Source organism: Entelurus aequoreus, linkage group LG18 (assembly GCF_033978785.1).
Source record: "Entelurus aequoreus isolate RoL-2023_Sb linkage group LG18, RoL_Eaeq_v1.1, whole genome shotgun sequence".
Lineage (NCBI taxonomy): Eukaryota > Metazoa > Chordata > Actinopteri > Syngnathiformes > Syngnathidae > Entelurus > Entelurus aequoreus.
The window spans coordinates 8,473,802-8,492,217 of record NC_084748.1 but is presented as its reverse complement, the minus strand read 5'-3'; the positions used below and the strand labels follow the sequence as shown (position 1 = coordinate 8,492,217).

Genomic DNA, 18,416 nt, shown 5'->3' with positions numbered 1-18,416 from the left:
CAAAACTCCACAGTGCGCCTTATAACCTGGTGCGCCTAATGTACGGAATACTTCTGGTTTTGCTTACCGACCTCGAACCAATTTTATTTGGTACATGGTGTAATGTTAATTGTGACCAGTAGATGGCAGTCAAACATAAGAGATATGTGTAAACTGCAATATGATGGCAACATGATGGCAATATGATTCGAGTAAACAACACCGCATTTTATATGTTCCATTGAAAACATAGAACATTACACACGGCGCTCAAAAATCTATCAAAGCGTTTTAGTAGGACTTTGGTAAGCTATGAAGCCGCACCGCTTGATGGATTGTACTGTGCCTCAACATAGGAGTATTACTATGGTGTGTGTATAAGGTAAGCCATATTATCTGGCGTTTTGTTTCGCAATATTATGCAAAAGCAACTTTTCTTACCTTCTGGTACCTGCTGATCTGTATTTGGGATCTGCATAAATCCTGACAAATTGCGCGCTTCCGCCTTTGTGGTCCGTGGCGACCACATAGTCGATAAGCTTCTTCTTTTTCTCTATCTTCTTCTTATGGGACATTCATGCCCCGCTGTTGCCATTTCTAATATAAAGTAGTGTAAAGTTCTTACTTATATCTGTCAGTAAACTCAACATGAAAGCGCTAAAACATACCGGTGTAGTGAGTTTACATTATTCACCCAAGGAACTTTAGTTATTAGAGAGTTCCGGTCGGACGTTTTTTTCACGGGACACATTTCGGGTGTTGTTGTTTCCAGATGAGGAGATGCTGCTCCGTTATTGATTGAAGTAAAGTCTGAATGTCATTACTCCACCACTCCCGTCCTTGCACGCTACACCGCTACAACAAAGATGACGGGGGAGAAGACGATGTCGAAGGTGAGACACGTAAATAAGACCCGCCCACAAAACGGCGCATCCTGGCGCGACTGTCAGAATGCAACTTGAAGATTATCTGTAAATAATAATCTATGCAACATTCTGACCAAAGAACCACCATTACATGTTATGTAGACCACAAGGAAGTCTTTTACATTTAGAAAAACAATAATAATAAGACCCCTTTAATGCGCCCTACAAACCAGTGAAGTTGGCACGTTGTGTAATTCGGAAATAAAAACAGAATGCAATGATTTGCAAATCCTGTTCAAATTATATTCAATTGAATAGACTGCAAAGACAAGATATTTCATGTTCAAACTGAGAAACTTAATTTCTTCTTCCAAAAACTATTTGAAATGTGGACTCGTCAGACCATAGAACACTTTTCCACTTTGCAATCAGTCCATCTTAGATGAGCGTTTCTGGGTGTTGTTGATAAATGGCTTTCGCTTTGCATAGTAGAGTTTTAACTTGCACGTACAGATGTAGCGACCAACTGTAGTTACTGACAGTGGTTTTCGAAAGTGTTCCTGAGCCCATGCGGTGATATCCTTTACACACCGATGTCGCTTTTTGATGCAGTACCGCCTGAGGGATCGAAGGTCACAGGCATTCAATGTTACGAGCAGTGATTTCTCCAGATTCTCTGAACCTTTTGATGATATTACAGACCTTAGATGGTGAAATCCCTAAATTCCTTGCAATAGCTGGTTGAGAAATGTTGTTCTTAAACAAATTGCTTCCGCATTTGTTGACAAAGTGGTGACCCTCGCCCCGTCCTTGTTTGTGAATGACTGAGCATTTCACGGAAGCTGCTTTTATACCCAATCATGGCACCCACCTGTTCCCAATTAGCCTGTTCACCTGTGGGATGTTCCAAATAAGTGTTTTATTATCATTCCTCAACTTCCTCAGTCTTTTTTGCCACTTGTGCCAGCTTTTTTGAAACATGTTGCCGGCATCAAATTCCAAATGAGCTAATATTTGCCAAAAATTACAAAGTTTCCCAGTTGGAACGTTAAATATCTTGTCTTTGCAGTCTATTCAATTGAATATAAGTTGAAAAGGATTTGCAAATCATTGTATTCTCTTTTTATTTACCATTTACACAACGTGACAACTTCACTGGTTTTGGGGTTTGTAGATGAAAAATGATCAAAAATAGAACATTCGTCGGCAGTGCGCCGTAAAATACGGTATATTGCATCTTATACATATTTTTACACAACAAAATTAACGTTTTCCTTGTTTTTGTTAGAATAATTGTATATATGTTATCACACAACGTTGTTTTCCCATGAGTTCAGGCTGCCCTGCGAGAAGACAAAAGCTGTCTTTGTCCCATCGCTTTTAAACCTCCACTGTGTGCGATGGGATACGACGTGGAGGTGTCGGTTTCCCTGATCTATTGGACAGACACAGGAAGACCTTGTCATGACACGAGCTCTACAAAGCAGAGAGGGAACAGACTTGACACCGCTCTGTGCACCTTTTCTTTAAACTGTTTATGACCGAGTGCGGCAGCTGTTTATGACCCCCACTCCCCTTAAAAACAGCTGCAGCCATGTAATCAGGAAATGCCCAAATAAATGAGGAGGCGTGGAGCTCCCTCCTCAGAGCGGTGGGGTGACGCTGTACAAGGGTGCAGGCACACATGCGCTCTCCTCATGAGCTAGATCAGGGGTCACCAACGCGGTGCCCGCGGGCACCAGGTAGCCCGTAAGGACCAGATGAGTAGCCCGCCTGCCTGTTCTAAAAATAGCTCTAATAGCAGCACTTACCTGTGAGCTGCCTCTATTTTTTAAATTTTATTTATTTACTAGCAAGCTGGTCTCGCTTTGCCCGAAATTTTTAATTCTAAGAGAGACAAAACTCAAATAGAATTTGAAAATCCAAGAAAATATTTTAAAGACGTGGTCTTCACTTGTTTAAATAAATTCATAATTTTTTTTACTTTGCTTCTTATAACTTTCAGAAAGGCAATTTTAGAGAAAAAATACAACCTTAAAAATTATTTTAGGATTTTTAAACGTGTACCTTTTTACCTTTTAAATTCCTTCCTCTTCTTTCCTGACAATTTAAATCAATGTTCAAGTAAGTTTATTTTTTTTATTGTAAAGAATAATAAATACATTTTAATTTAATTCTTCATTTTAGCTTCTGTTTTTTCGACGAAGAATATTTGTAAAATATTTCTTCAAACTTATTATGATTAAAATTCAAAAAAAATATTCTGGCAAATCTAGAAAATCTGTAGAATCAAATTTAAATCTTATTTCAAAGTCTTTTGAATTTCTTTTAAAATTATTGTTCTGGAAAATCTAGAAGAAATAATGATTTGTCTTTGTTAGAAATATAGCTTGGTCCAATTTGTTATATATTCTAACAAAGTGTAGATTTGATTTTAACCTATTTAAAACATGTCATCAAAATTCTAAAATTAATCTTAATCAGGAAAAATTACTAATGATATTCCATAAATTCTTTTTTTAAGTTTTTCTCTTCTTTTTTTCGGTTGAATTTTGAATTTTAAAGAGTCGAAATTGAAGAAAGACTGTTTCAAAACTTAATTGTAATTTTTTTCGTGTTTTCTCCTCTTTTAAACCGTTCAATTAAGTGTAAATATCATTAATTATTAATAATAACATAGAGTTAAAGGTAAATTGAGCAAATTGGCTATTTCTGCCAATTTATTTAAGTGTGTATCAAACTGGTAGCCCTTCGCATTAATCAGTACCCAAGAAGTAGCTCTTGGTTTCAAAAAGGTTGGTGACCCCTGACCCCGTCTCTGTTTGATTCCTTCGCTTCTTGTCTTGTCTAATAGATGTCATCGGTGTTTGAACCTGACAGTTTCGATTGTAGGTTTTGTGTTAATAAACTACTGAGTGTCAAAATAAAACATAAGACGTGAGCTTTCACTGAAAAATAAAGCAAGTGAGGCAAGAAAAACAACTTTCAAGGTGGAACAAAAAGCGTCAAATCCTACCCTCAACTCCAAAGAGCTGGAAAAAGGGATTGAATTCAAAGGCAAATCAGTTTTTTCCAGCACATTTTTCAAGAGTTGTCGTTTAAAAAAAGATGAGATTTGATCTAAAGAGCTCCTGAGGGATGTGGAGAGTCTGCGAGGAAAAGGCTTCAGCACGACTTGTGAAGGTTGTCCTAAACTTTTAGCGGAGAGGGGGGGGGAAAAAGCAGGAAAAGACCGCGGGCAAAAACAAGAAAGTGCGGGATTAAAAACGTTCCCCCGCACACAATTTAGGGATTTGAACACAACAAGAGTGTGTCACACTCACGCTGAACTCCTCTTTTTCCTTTTTGTCTAGGAGAGGAATTGTTCACAAACGCCTCGCTTGCTCTCGCTGCGGCTGCCACAATCTTCCCAGAGACAAGACTCGGAGCCGCAGAAGTCCCAAAGAGGTGCGTACAAATACCAGCAGGGGTGAGAAACAAACACAGGAAGTGAGCCGGCAGCATTTCCTGTCACACACACAATAAAAGACTTGTAGAAAGTGTGTGTACCGCTCATTCCCGACGGACTCCGTCGCCGTCACAAAAGTGTTTTTTGAACTCGGAGCAGACATTTTCTTTCCCCAGGCGGCAAAACAGACGGAATAACAACCACAAGAAACGTCTTTAAAAACAGGCTGGAGGCTGCAGAACCGCTCAGGTCCAACACGTCACCTTAGGACACGTGCGGCCTGCAGCTCCTTTATTAACGTTCTAAAAATACTATTGCACCGAAAAGTGGAACAAAAAAAGCCAACAGGTGTAACAAAACAGTGAAAAGTTGCAAAGTTGACTAACAACACAAAGATGACAAAAAGGATGTTTTTTTTTTCTTTAAAACCGTCATTGCTCCAAAAATAATAATGCATCAAAATTTACACTAAGTTTTGTACAATGAAAACAGCTTTAAAAAAACACACACAAAAAAAAAAAAATCAAAATGTATAATCCATGGATAAATTTGAAGTTAATCTAGAAATTTAGGTTTTGAAAATAATAAAATAGAAAATTATTTATGAGTTATTTTCAACAGTTTTATTAGTGGGGCCTTTTTGGTCCTTTAGAATTTTAGCGGAATTAAAAAAAATTTAAAAATTTTAAAGACTGTCATTGCTCCAAAAAAAAATAATGCATCAAAATCAATGTTGGGGCGCAGGGAATTTATGCATAATAATACTAAACATAAATGGAGACATGACCCGGGCAACAGGTCATGACACAAAGTTTTCTACAATAAAAAGGGCTTTAATAAAAAAACACAAAAAAAACACAAAAAATAATCAAAATGTATAATCCATGGATAAATTTGAAGTTTATCTAGAAATTTATGTTTTGAAAATAATAAAATAGAAAATTATTTATGAGTTATTTTCAACAGTTTTATTAGTGGGGCCTTTTTGGTCCTTGAGAATTTTAGCGGAATTAAAAAAAAAAAAAAAAAATTTTTAAAGACTGTCATTGCTCAAAAAAAAATAATGCATCAAAATCAATGTTGGGGCGCTGGGAATTTAGGCATAATAATACTAAACATAAATGGAGACATGACCCGGGCAACAGGTCATGACACAAAGTTTTCTACAATAAAAAGGGCTTTAATAAAAAAACACCAAAAAAAACAAAAAAAATAATCACAATGTATAATCCATGGATAAATTTGAAGTTTACCTAGAAATTTAGGTTATGAAAATAATAAAATAGAAAATTATTTATGAGTTATTTTCAACAGTTTTATTAGTGGGGCCTTTTTGGTCCTTGAGAATTTTAGCGGTATTAAAAAAATAAATAAAATTTTTTTAAAGACTGTCATTGCTCAAAAAAAAATAATGCATCAAAATCAATGTTGGGGCGCTGGGAATTTAGGCATAATAATACTAAACATAAATGGAGACATGACCCGGGTAACAGGTCATGACACAAAGTTTTCTACAATAAAAAGGGCTTTAATAAAAAAACACCAAAAAAAACAAAAAAAATTATCAAAATGTATAATCCATGGATACATTTGAAGTTTATCTAGAAATTTAGGTTTTGAAAATAATAAAATAGAAAATTATTTATGAGTTATTTTCAACAGTTTTATTAGTGGGGCCTTTTTGGTCCTTGAGAATTTTAGCGGAATTAAAAAAAAATAATAATAATTTTTTAAAGACTGTCATTGCTCAAAAAAAATAATGCATCAAAATCAATGTTGGGGCGCTGGGAATTTACGCATAATAATACTAAACATAAATGGAGACATGACCCGGGCAACAGGTCATGACACAACGTTTTCTACAATAAAAAGGGCTTTAATAAAAAAACACCAAAAAAAACAAAAAAAATTATCAAAATGTATAATCCATGGATAAATTTGAAGTTTATCTAGAAATTTATGTTTTGAAAATAATAAAGTAGAAAATTATTTATGAGTTATTTTCAACAGTTTTATTAGTGGGGCCTTTTTGGTCCTTGAGAATTTTAGCGGAATTTAAAAAAAACAAAAACAAATTTTAATGACTGTCATTGCTCAAAAAAAAATAATGCATCAAAATCAATGTTGGGGCGCTGGGAATTTAGGCATAATAATACTAAACATAAATGGAGACGTGACCCGGGCAACAGGTCATGACACAAAGTTTTCTACAATAAAAAGGGCTTTAATAAAAAAACACCAAAAAAAACAAAAAAAATTATCAAAATGTATAATCCATGGATAAATTTGAAGTTTATCTAGAAATTTATGTTTTGAAAATAATAAAATAAAAAATTATTTATGAGTTATTTTCAACAGTTTTATTAGTGGGGCCTTTTTGGTCCTTGAGAAGTTTAGCGGAATTTTTTAAAAAAATAAAAAATTTTAAAGACTGTCATTGCTCAAAAAAAAATAATGCATCAAAATCAATGTTGGGGCGTTGGGAATTTAGGCATAATAATACTAAACATAAATCGCTGGGAACTGAACTGGTCCTAAACTTAGGCATAATAATACTAAACATAAAACGAGACGTGACCCGGGCAACAGGTCATGACACAAAGTTTTCTACAATAAAAAGGGGTTTAATAAAAAACACAACAAAAACATTAAAAATAATAAAAATTGAAAGTTGATATAGAGATTTAGGGTAATAGAAAAAAAAATATTTTTGAGTTATTTTTAACACTTTTATAAGTGGGGCCATTTTGGGTCCCTGAGAATTTTAACAGTATTTTTATTTATTTTTTTAAACACAGTCATTGCTCAAAAAATAATAATGCATAAAAATCAATGTTGGGGCGCTGGGAACTGAACTGGACCTAAACTTAGGCATAATAATACTAAACATAAATCGAGACATGACCCGGGCAACACGTCATGACACAAAGTTTTTTACAATAAAAAGGGCTTTAAAAAAACACAACAAAAAAACATTAAAAATAATAAAAATGTATAATCAAAATAATAAAATAGAAAAAATATTTATGAGTTATTTGCAACACTTTTATAAGTGGGGCCTTTTGGGGTCCCTGAGAATTTTAGCGGTATTTTTTTTTTTAAACAGTCATTACTAAAGAAATAATAATGCATCAAAATAAATGTTGGGGCCCTGGGAACTGAACTGGACCTAAATTTAGGCATAATAATACTAAACATAAATCGAGACATGACCCGGGCAACAGGTCATGACACAAAGTTTTCTACAATAAAAAGGGCTTTAAAAAAACAAAACAAAAACATTAAAAATAATAAAAATGTATCATCCATAGATAAATCTGGAGTTGGTCTAGAGATTTAGGTTTTGAAAATAATAAAATAGAAAAAATATTTATGAGTTATTTTCAACACTTCTATAAGTGGGGACTTTTTGGGTCCCTGAGAATTTTAGCGTAATTTTTTCTTTTTTTTAACACTGTCATTGCTCAAAAATAATAATGAATCCCTGATATTGCTGACATCGCTGATATCGCTAATATCACTGATATCGCCGAATTGTTGACATCACTAATATCCCTGATATCGCTAATATCACTAATATCGCTGACATTGCTGATATAGCTGACATTGCTGTTATCACGGATAGCGCTGACATCGCTGAGATTTCTGATATCACTGACGTCACTAACATTGCTACTATCACAGATATCACTGACATCTCTGACATCGCTGATGTCACTGAATTGCTGACATTGCGGGTATCGCTGATATTACTGATATCGCCGATATCACTGACATTGCTGATATCGCCGAATTGTTGACATTGCCAACATTGCTGATATCGCTGACATTGCTGATATCGCTATTATCACTGATATCGCTGACATTGCTGATATCGCTAACATCACTGATATTCCCCGATATCACTGATATCGCTGACATTGCTGGTATCGCTGATATTACTGATCTAGCCAATATCACTGACATTGCTGATATCGCCGAATTGTTGACATTGCCGACATTGCTGATATCGCTGACATTGCTGATATCGCTATTATCACTGACATTGCTGATATCGCTAACATCACTGATATTCCCCGATATCACTGATATCGCTGACATTGCTGGTATCGCTGATATTACTGATCTAGCCAATATCACTGACATTGCTGATATCGCCGAATTGTTGACATTGCCGACATTGCTGATATCGCTATTATCACTGATATCGCTGACATTGCTGATATCGCTAACATCACTGATATTCCCCGATATCACTGATATCGCTGACATTGCTGGTATCGCTGATATTACTGATCTAGCCAATATCGCTGACATTGCTGATATCGCTATTATCACTGATATCGCTGACATTGCTGATATCGCTAACATCACTGATATTCCCCGATATCACTGATATCGCTGACATTGCTGGTATCGCTGATATTACTGATCTAGCCAATATCACTGACATCGCTGATATCGCCGAATTGTTGACATTGCCGACATTGCTGATATCGCTGACATTGCTGATATCGCTATTATCACTGATATCGCTGACATTGCTGATATCGCTAACATCACTGATATTCCCCGATATCACTGATATCGCTGACATTGCTGGTATCGCTGATATTACTGATCTTGCCAATATCGCTGACATTGCTGATATCGCTATTATCACTGATGTCGCTGACATTGCTGATATCGCTGACATCACTGGTATCGCTGACATTGCTGATATCGCTAATATCGCCGATATCGCCCTGCAGCAACCCTCCCTGACCACATGATCCCAGCCCTCCTCCCCTCATCTCCAACATCCCAAACAGAAAGTAATTACAATGTTACAGGTGCACACATGCGCCACCTAGTGGACACACGTACAAAAAGTGTGCTTCTTCATCTCGGGGAGATCACGACGACAACGCGCACACACACACACACACACACACACACCCATCATCTCATGGTCCCGGGATGTTGGATGCACGTGCAACCAAATTAACGAAAAGACCCTCGTGGGGTGGGATCACTTCTCCGTGACGAACCCCCACCCCCCTTCAGCACCCACACCCGCACCACCGCCATCCAAATGTGCGCTAAAAAATAATAATAACACATTTTTTTTTAAATGCACGAAAACTCCTCCCGCGCGCATCACCCACGCTGGACCCGGTCTTACCTGGTCCCCGTGGGAGGGAGGATGCGGGTCTCCGTCCGGACCGCAGCTGAGTAGGATCCACGCACGGGAGGAGGATCGGTGCGTTCCGGCAGAGGATGGAGAGGAGAGTGAGGAAGAGGAGGAGGAGGAAGAGGAGGAGGGATGGGAGAGGCGGTCTGCTGGGGCGGGGGGGAAGGAGGGGGGAAGGAGGGGGGGGGGGGGTCATGATGCTGAACTGGGATCAAAGACACCGAACTTGTGCGTCACGATACCAACCTGCTGCTGTGAGCACGTGACCACCATGAATAATGTGCTCACTCACTGCAGCTGAAGGAGTGATGGAGAAGGTGACAACATGCATGCCTTCATGCTTCATTCATCCACATGGTGGCGCTAGACTATGGAAGCAGAATTGTCTCACATCAACTTATATATATATATATATATATATATATCGATATGATATTATTATGTATGCACATATTAATAAATATACCAATACAAATACAAATGTGATACACAAATAATTCAATAATTTGTATAAATAAACGCGTATTTGTACTTATATTTTTGAGATTTGAAAATGTATACAAATAAAATTCATAAATATAAAAATGTGACATAAAAATACATCAAGAATTTGTATAAATAAAGGCGTATTTGTAAATATATTTTTGAGGTTTGAAAATATATACAAATAAAATTTATAAATATAAATATGTGACATACAAGTAAATCAAGAATTTGTATAAATAAACACATATTTGTACATATATTTTAAAGATTTGAAAATGTATACAAATAAATTTTATAAATATAAAAATGTGACATACAAATAAATCAAGAATTTGTATAAATAAACGCGTATTTGTAAATATATTTTTGAGATTTGACAATATATACAAATAAAATTTATAAATATAAAAATGTGACATATAAAGTAAATAAATCAAGAATTTGTATAAATAAACGCGTATTTGTAAATATATTTTTGAGATTTGAAAATATATACAAATAAAATGTATAAATATAAAAATGTGACATACAAGTAAATCAAGAATTTGTATAAATAAACGCGTATTTGTAAATATATTTTTGAGATTTGAGAATACATACAAATAAAAATTATAAATATAAAAATGTGACATACAAATAAATCAATAATTTGTATAATTAAACGCGTATTTGTACATATATTTTTGAGATTTAAAAATGTATACAAATAAATGTTATAAATATAAAAATGTGACATACAAATAAATCAAGAATTTGTATAAATAAACGTGTATTTGTACATATATTTTTGAGATTTGAAAATGTATACAAATAAAATTTATAAATATAAAAATGTGACATAAAAATAAATCAAGAATTTGTATAAATAAATGCGTATTTGTACATATATTTTTGAGATTTAAAAATGTATACAAATAAAATTTATAAATATAAAAATGTGGCATAAAAATAAATCAAGAATTTGTATAAATAAACGCGTATTTGTAAATATATTTTTGAGATTTGAAAATACACACAAATAAAATGTATAAATATAAAAATGTGACATAAAAATAAATCAAGAATTTGTAAAAATAAACGCGTATTTGTAAATATATTTTTGAGATTTGAAAATATATACAAATAGAATTTATAAATATAAAAATGTGACATAAAAATAAATCAAGAATTTGTATAAATAAACGCGTATTTGTAAATATATTTTTGAGATTTGAAAATATATACAAATACAATTTATAAATATAAATATGTGACATACAAGTAAATCAAGAATTTGTATGAATAAAGGCGTATTTGTACATATATTTTAAAGATTTGAAAATGTATACAAATAAATTTTATAAATATAAAAATGTTACATACAAATAAATCAAGAATTTGTATAAATAAACGTGTATTTGTACATATATTTTTGAGATTTTAAAATTTATACAAATAAAATTTATAAATATAAAAATTTGACATACAAATAAATCAACTATTTGTATAAATAAACGCGTATTTGTAAATATATTTTTGAGATTTGACAATATATACAAATAAAATTTATAAATATAAAAATGTGACATACAAGTAAATCAAGAATTTGTATAAATAAACGCGTATTTGTAAATATATTTTTGAGATTGGAAAATACATACAAATAAAAATTATAAATATAAAAATGTGACATACAAATAAATCAATAATTTGTATAATTAAACGCGTATTTGTACATATATTTTTGAGATTTAAAAATGTATACAAATAAATGTTATAAATATAAAAATGTGACATACAAATAAATCAAGAATTTGTATAAATAAACGCGTATTTGTACATATATTTTTGAGATTTGAAAATGTATACAAATAAAATTTATAAATATAAAAATGTGACATAAAAATAAATCAAGAATTTGTATAAATAAATGCATATTTGTACATATATTTTTGAGATTCAAAAATGTATACAAATAAAATTTATAAATATAAAAATGTGGCATAAAAATAAATCAAGAATTTGTATAAATAAACGCGTATTTGTAAATATATTTTTGAGGTTTGAAAATACACACAAATAAAATGTATAAATATAAAAATGTGACATAAAAATAAATCAAGAATTTGTAAAAATAAACGCGTATTTGTAAATATATTTTTGAGATTTGAAAATATATACAAATAGAATTTATAAATATAAAAATGTGACATACAAGTAAATCAAGAATTTGTATAAATAAAGGCGTATTTTTGTACATATATTTTAAAGATTTGAAAATGTATACAAATAAATTTTATAGATATAAAAATGTGACATACAAATAAATCAAGAATTTGTATAAATAAACGCGTATTTGTAAATATATTTTTGAGATTTGAAAATACATACAAATAAAAATTATAAATATAAAAATGTGACATACAAATAAATCAACAATTTGTATAAATAAACGCGTATTTGTAAATATATTTTTGAGATTTGAAAATACATACAAATAAAAATTATAAATATAAAAATGTGACATACAAATAAATCAATAATTTGTATAAATAAACGCGTATTTGTACATATATTTTTGAGATTTGAAAATGTATACAAATAAAATTTATAAATATAAAAATGTGACATAAAAATAAATCAACAATTTGTATAAATAAACGCGTATTTGTAAATATATTTTTGAGGTTTGAAAATATATACAAATAAAATTTATAAATATAAAAATGTGACATAAAAATAAATCAAGAATTTTTATGAATAAACACGTATTTGTAAATATATTTTTGAGGTTTGAAAATATATACAAATAAAAGTTATAAATATAAATATGTGACATACAAGTAAATCAAGAATTTGTATAAATAAAGGCGTATTTGTACATATATTTTTGAGATTTGACAATATATACAAATAAAAGTTACAAATAGAAATATGTGACACACAAATAAATCAAGAATTTGTATAAATAAACGCGTATTTTTACATATATTTTTGAGATTAAAAAATGTATACAAATAAAATTTATAAATATAAAAATGTGACGTATAAATAAATAAAGAATTTGTATAAATAAACGCATATTTGTACATATATTTTTGAGATTTGAAAATACATACAAATAAAATGTATAAATATAAAAATGTGACATACAAGTAAATCAAGAATTTGTATAAATAAACGCGTATTTGTAAATATATTTTTGAGATTTGACAATATATACAAATAAAATTTATAAATATAAAAATGTGACATAAAAATAAATCAAGAATTTGTATAAATAAACGCGTATTTGTAAATATATTTTTGAGATTTGAAAATATATACAAATAAAATTTATAAATATAAATATGTGACATACAAGTAAATCAAGAATTTGTATGAATAAAGGCGTATTTGTACATATATTTTAAAGATTTGAAAATGTATACAAATAAATTTTATAAATATAAAAATGTTACATACAAATAAATCAAGAATTTGTATAAATAAACGTGTATTTGTACATATATTTTTGAGATTTTAAAATTTATACAAATAAAATTTATAAATATAAAAATTTGACATACAAATAAATCAACTATTTGCATAAATAAACGCGTATTTGTAAATATATTTTTGAGATTTGACAATATATACAAATAAAATTTATAAATATAAAAATGTGACGTACAAATACATCAAGAATTTGTAGAAATAAACGCGTATTTGTACATATATTTTTGAGATTTGAAAATATATACAAATAAAATGTATAAATATAAAAATGTGACCTACAAATAAATCAAGAATTTGTAGAAATAAACGCATATTTGTACATATATTTTTGAGATTTTAAAATATATACAAATACAATGTATAAATATAAAAATGTGACATATAAAGTAAATAAATCAAGAATTTGTATAAATAAGCGCATATTTGTACATATATTTTTGAGATTTGACAATATATACAAATAAAATTTATAAATATAAAAATGTGACGTACAAATAAATCAAAAATTTGTATAAATAAACGCGTATTTGTACATATATTTTTGAGATTGTAATAAAAATATGCTTTTGATTGATTGATTGAAACTTGTATTAGTAGATTGCACAGTACAGTACATATTCCGTACAATTGACCACTAAATGGTAACAACCGAATAACTTTTTCAACTTGTTTAAGTCGGGGTCCACATTAATCAATTTATGGCTTGATTTTGTATTTGTATTTGTATAGAATTTGCATATGTGGATCGCTTTTTTGCTTATGTGTCGATGAGACATTCCTCCCACAAACTAGATGCAAAAATAAATGTGACCTACACATTCCCCTGAGCAACCAGCAGAGGGCACTGCAGCCAGAGCGGTCTGGCTCACAGACATTGAGTTTTTATGTTTATTTTAGAATAATTTTGCTTTTTTTTTTTTTTTACAGCGCAAAGGAGTGTTATTTGACACAATGCACATCAAACACTCTCTATATAAAAGAGCAATATGCTGTTTTTGAGGACCTACTGTGAAAATGTGCTAGTCAAAGATCCTTTTAAATGCGAAAGAAGTACTCTGCTATTTTTATGATCTAGTGCAAAAAAAAACACCCTTCAATAATCTTCAACACAACAGGAGTTATGATGTTATTTGGGACATGTTGCAAAAACGCACGTCAAAGATCCTTTATGTGAAAGAGAAATCTGCTGTTTTTGAGGACCTACTGCGAATATATGCTAGTCAAAGATCCTCTAAATGTGAGATAATTACTCTGCTGTTTTTAATGATCTAGTGCAAAAAAACAACACTCTTCAACAATATTCTACATAACAGGAGTTATGTTTTTTGGGACATATGGCAAAAACGCACGTCAAAGATCCTCTATAAGAAAAAGCAATCTGCTGTTTTTGAGGACCTACTGCAAATATATGCTAGTCAAAGATCCTCTATTGTAAATGTGAGAGAAGTACTCTGCTGTTTTTAATGATCTAGTGCAAAAAAACACTCTTCAACAATCTTCTACATACCAGGAGTTATGATGTTTTTTGGAACATGTTGCTGAAACGCACGTCAAAGATCCTCTATGTGAAAAAGCAATCTGCTGTTTTTGAGGACCTACTGCGAAAATGTGCTAGTCAAAGACCCTCTAAATGCGAGAGAAGTACTCTGCTGTTTTTAATGATCTAGTGCAAAAAAACAACACTCTTCAACAATATTCCACATAACAGGAGTTATGATGTTATTTGGGGTTTATTGCAAAAATGCACGTCAAAGATCCTTTATATGAAAGAGCCATCTGCTGTTTTTTTATGACCTACTGCGAATATTTGCTAGTCAAAGATCCTCTAAATGTGAGCAAAGTACTCTGCTGTTTTTAATGATCTAGTGCAAAAAGCCAACACTTCAACAATCTTCTACCTAACAGGAGTTGTGATGTTTTTTTGGAACATGTTGCTAAAACGCACGTCAAAGATCCTCTATGTGAAAAAGCAATCTGCTGTTTTTGAGGACCTACTGCGAAAATGTGCTAGTCAAAGACCCTCTAAATGCGAGAGAAGTACTCTGCTGTTTTAATGATCTAGTGCAAAAAAACAACACTCTTCAACAATATTCTACATAACAGGAGTTATGATGTTTTTTGGAACATCTTGCAAAAACGCACGTCAAAGATCCTCTATATGAAAGAGCCATTTGCTGTTTTTGAGGACCTACTGCCAAAATGTGTTCGTCAAAGATCCTCTATTGTAAATGTGAGAGAAGTACTCTGCTGTTTTTAATGATCTAGTACAAAAAAAACCAACACTCTTCAACAATATTCCACATACCAGGAGTTATGATGTTATTTGGGGTTTATTGCAAAAACGCACGTCAAAGATCCTTTATATGAAAGAGCCATCTGCTGTTTTTTTATGACCTACTGCGAATATTTGCTAGTCAAAGATCCTCTAAATGTGAGCGAAGTACTCTGCGGTTTTTAATGATCTAGTGCAAAAAGCCAACACTTCAACAATCTTCTACCTAACAGGAGTTATGATGTTTTTTTGGGACATGTTGCTAAAACGCACGTCAAAGATCCTCTATGTGAAAAAGCAATCTGCTGTTTTTGAGGACCTACTGCGAAAATGTGCTAGCCAAAGACCCTCTAAATGCGAGAGAAGTACTCTGCTGTTTTTAATGATCTAGTGCAAAAAAACAACACTCTTCAACAATATTCTACCTAACAGGAGTTATGATGTTTTTTTGGAACATCTTGCAAAAACGCACGTCAAAGATCCTCTATATAAAAGAGCCATTTGCTGTTTTTGAGGACCTACTGCCAAAATGTGTTCATCAAAGATCCTCTATTGTAAATGTGAGAGAAGTACTCTGCTGTTTTTAGTGATTTAGTGCAAAAAAAACCAACACTCTTCAACAATATTCCACATAACAGGAGTTATGATGTTATTTGGGGTTTATTGCAAAAACGCACGTCAAAGATCCTTTATATGAAAGAGCCATCTGCTGTTTTTTTATGACCTACTGCGAATATTTGCTAGTCAAAGATCCTCTAAATGTGAGCGAAGTACTCTGCGGTTTTTAATGATCTAGTGCAAAAAGCCAACACTTCAACAATCTTCTACCTAACAGGAGTTATGATGTTTTTTGGAACATGTTGCTAAAACGCACGTCAAAGATCCTCTATGTGAAAAAGCAATCTGCTGTTTTTGAGGACCTACTGCGAAAATGTGCTAGTCAAAGACCCTCTAAATGCGAGAGAAGTACTCTGCTGTTTTTAATGATCTAGTGCAAAAAAACAACACTCTTCAACAATATTCTACATAACAGGAGTTATGATGTTTTTTGGAACATGTTGCAAAAACGCACGTCAAAGATCCTCTATATGAAAGAGCCATTTGCTGTTTTTGAGGACCTACTGCCAAAATGTGTTCGTCAAAGATCCTCTATTGTAAATGTGAGAGAAGTACTCTGCTGTTTTTAGTGATTTAGTGCAACAAAAAAAACAACACTCTTCAACAATATTCCACATAACAGGAGTTATGATGTTATTTGGGGTTTATTGCAAAAACGCACGTCAAAGATCCTTTATATGAAAGAGCCATCTGCTGTTTTTTTATGACCTACTGCGAATATTTGCTAGTCAAAGATCCTCTAAATGTGAGCGAAGTACTCTGCGGTTTTTAATGATCTAGTGCAAAAAGCCAACACTTCAACAATCTTCTACCTAACAGGAGTTATGATGTTTTTTGGAACATGTTGCTAAAACGCACGTCAAAGATCCTCTATGTGAAAAATCTCGCAATAAAAAGGGAAGGGCCGTCACACATGGTCCGCAGCTTGACCCTGGAACAGACTATTTGCATTATGGATAAGTATTAGTGTGCCGCCCCCTAGTGTCTAAAGTAGTGCACCATGACGTCATAGGCAGCCGTCGCAGTTCATTCCCAATCCGAGCACGTCGGCGCACACACACAAGCACACACACACACGCACACGCACACGCACACACGCACAAACAGGGAGATCCAACTGAGCAGTTGACGTCATTCCCTGCTAGAAAAAGAGGCATCGATTTGTTGACTTGCAGTTTGTGCATATTCTGTGTGTTTCCCATAATACACACAGACACACACAAACTCACACACACACACACACACACACACACACACACACACACACACACACACACACACACACACACACACACACACACACACACACACACACAGTGTTGGCCCGCAGCCCTGACTTGAACTCTACAACTGTAGTTTATTGAAATAAAGTTTTACAAAAAAACATGTCAGAAGGCATTTTGTAATGAACGCCACTAGATGGCATTAGCTACATTCGATGAGGTCAACATCCAGCAGCTGTTATATATATATATATATATATATATATATATATATATATATATATATATATATATATATATATATATATATATATATATATATATATATATATATATATATATATATATATGTATATATATATATATATACATACATACATACATTAAAAAGAGGTATGTATGTATATATATATGTATATATATATATATATATATATATATATATATATATATATATATATATATATATATATATATATATATATATATATATACATACATACATACATACATACATTAAAAAGAGGTATGTATGTATATATATGTATATATATATATATATATATATATATATATATATATATATATATATATATATATATATATATATATATATATATATATATATATATATATATATATCAGTGGCGTGCAGTCACTAGAGGCAGGGGAGGCACGGCCTCACCTGCCTTCATGGAAAGAAAAAAAAAGTAAAAAGAAAAAAATAATAATTAAATTGTTATATGTATCCAGTGATTATACTAAAGTTATTTTCCATTTAACTTCACCAGTTTTAGATTATTTGTATTTTTGTTTTCACATTTGCCGTTCAAATACTGAGAAGAGACGGTGCGGTGATCAGCAGCCAGTTGAG

At 32.0% G+C, this 18,416-nt stretch overlaps 1 long non-coding RNA gene across 1 annotated transcript in view; it reads left to right on the top strand.

Annotated features, from left to right (window-relative positions):
- LOC133633485 (uncharacterized) overlaps positions 1–4,744 on the top strand; it is a 7,008-nt gene extending 2,264 nt beyond the window's left edge. The window contains exons 2-3 of the long non-coding RNA XR_009821765.1: positions 752–872; positions 4,199–4,744. This is a non-coding gene — a long non-coding RNA (uncharacterized LOC133633485). The remainder of the gene's footprint in view (positions 1–751; positions 873–4,198) is intronic.
- The last annotated feature ends 13,672 nt before the right edge of the window (positions 4,745–18,416 follow it).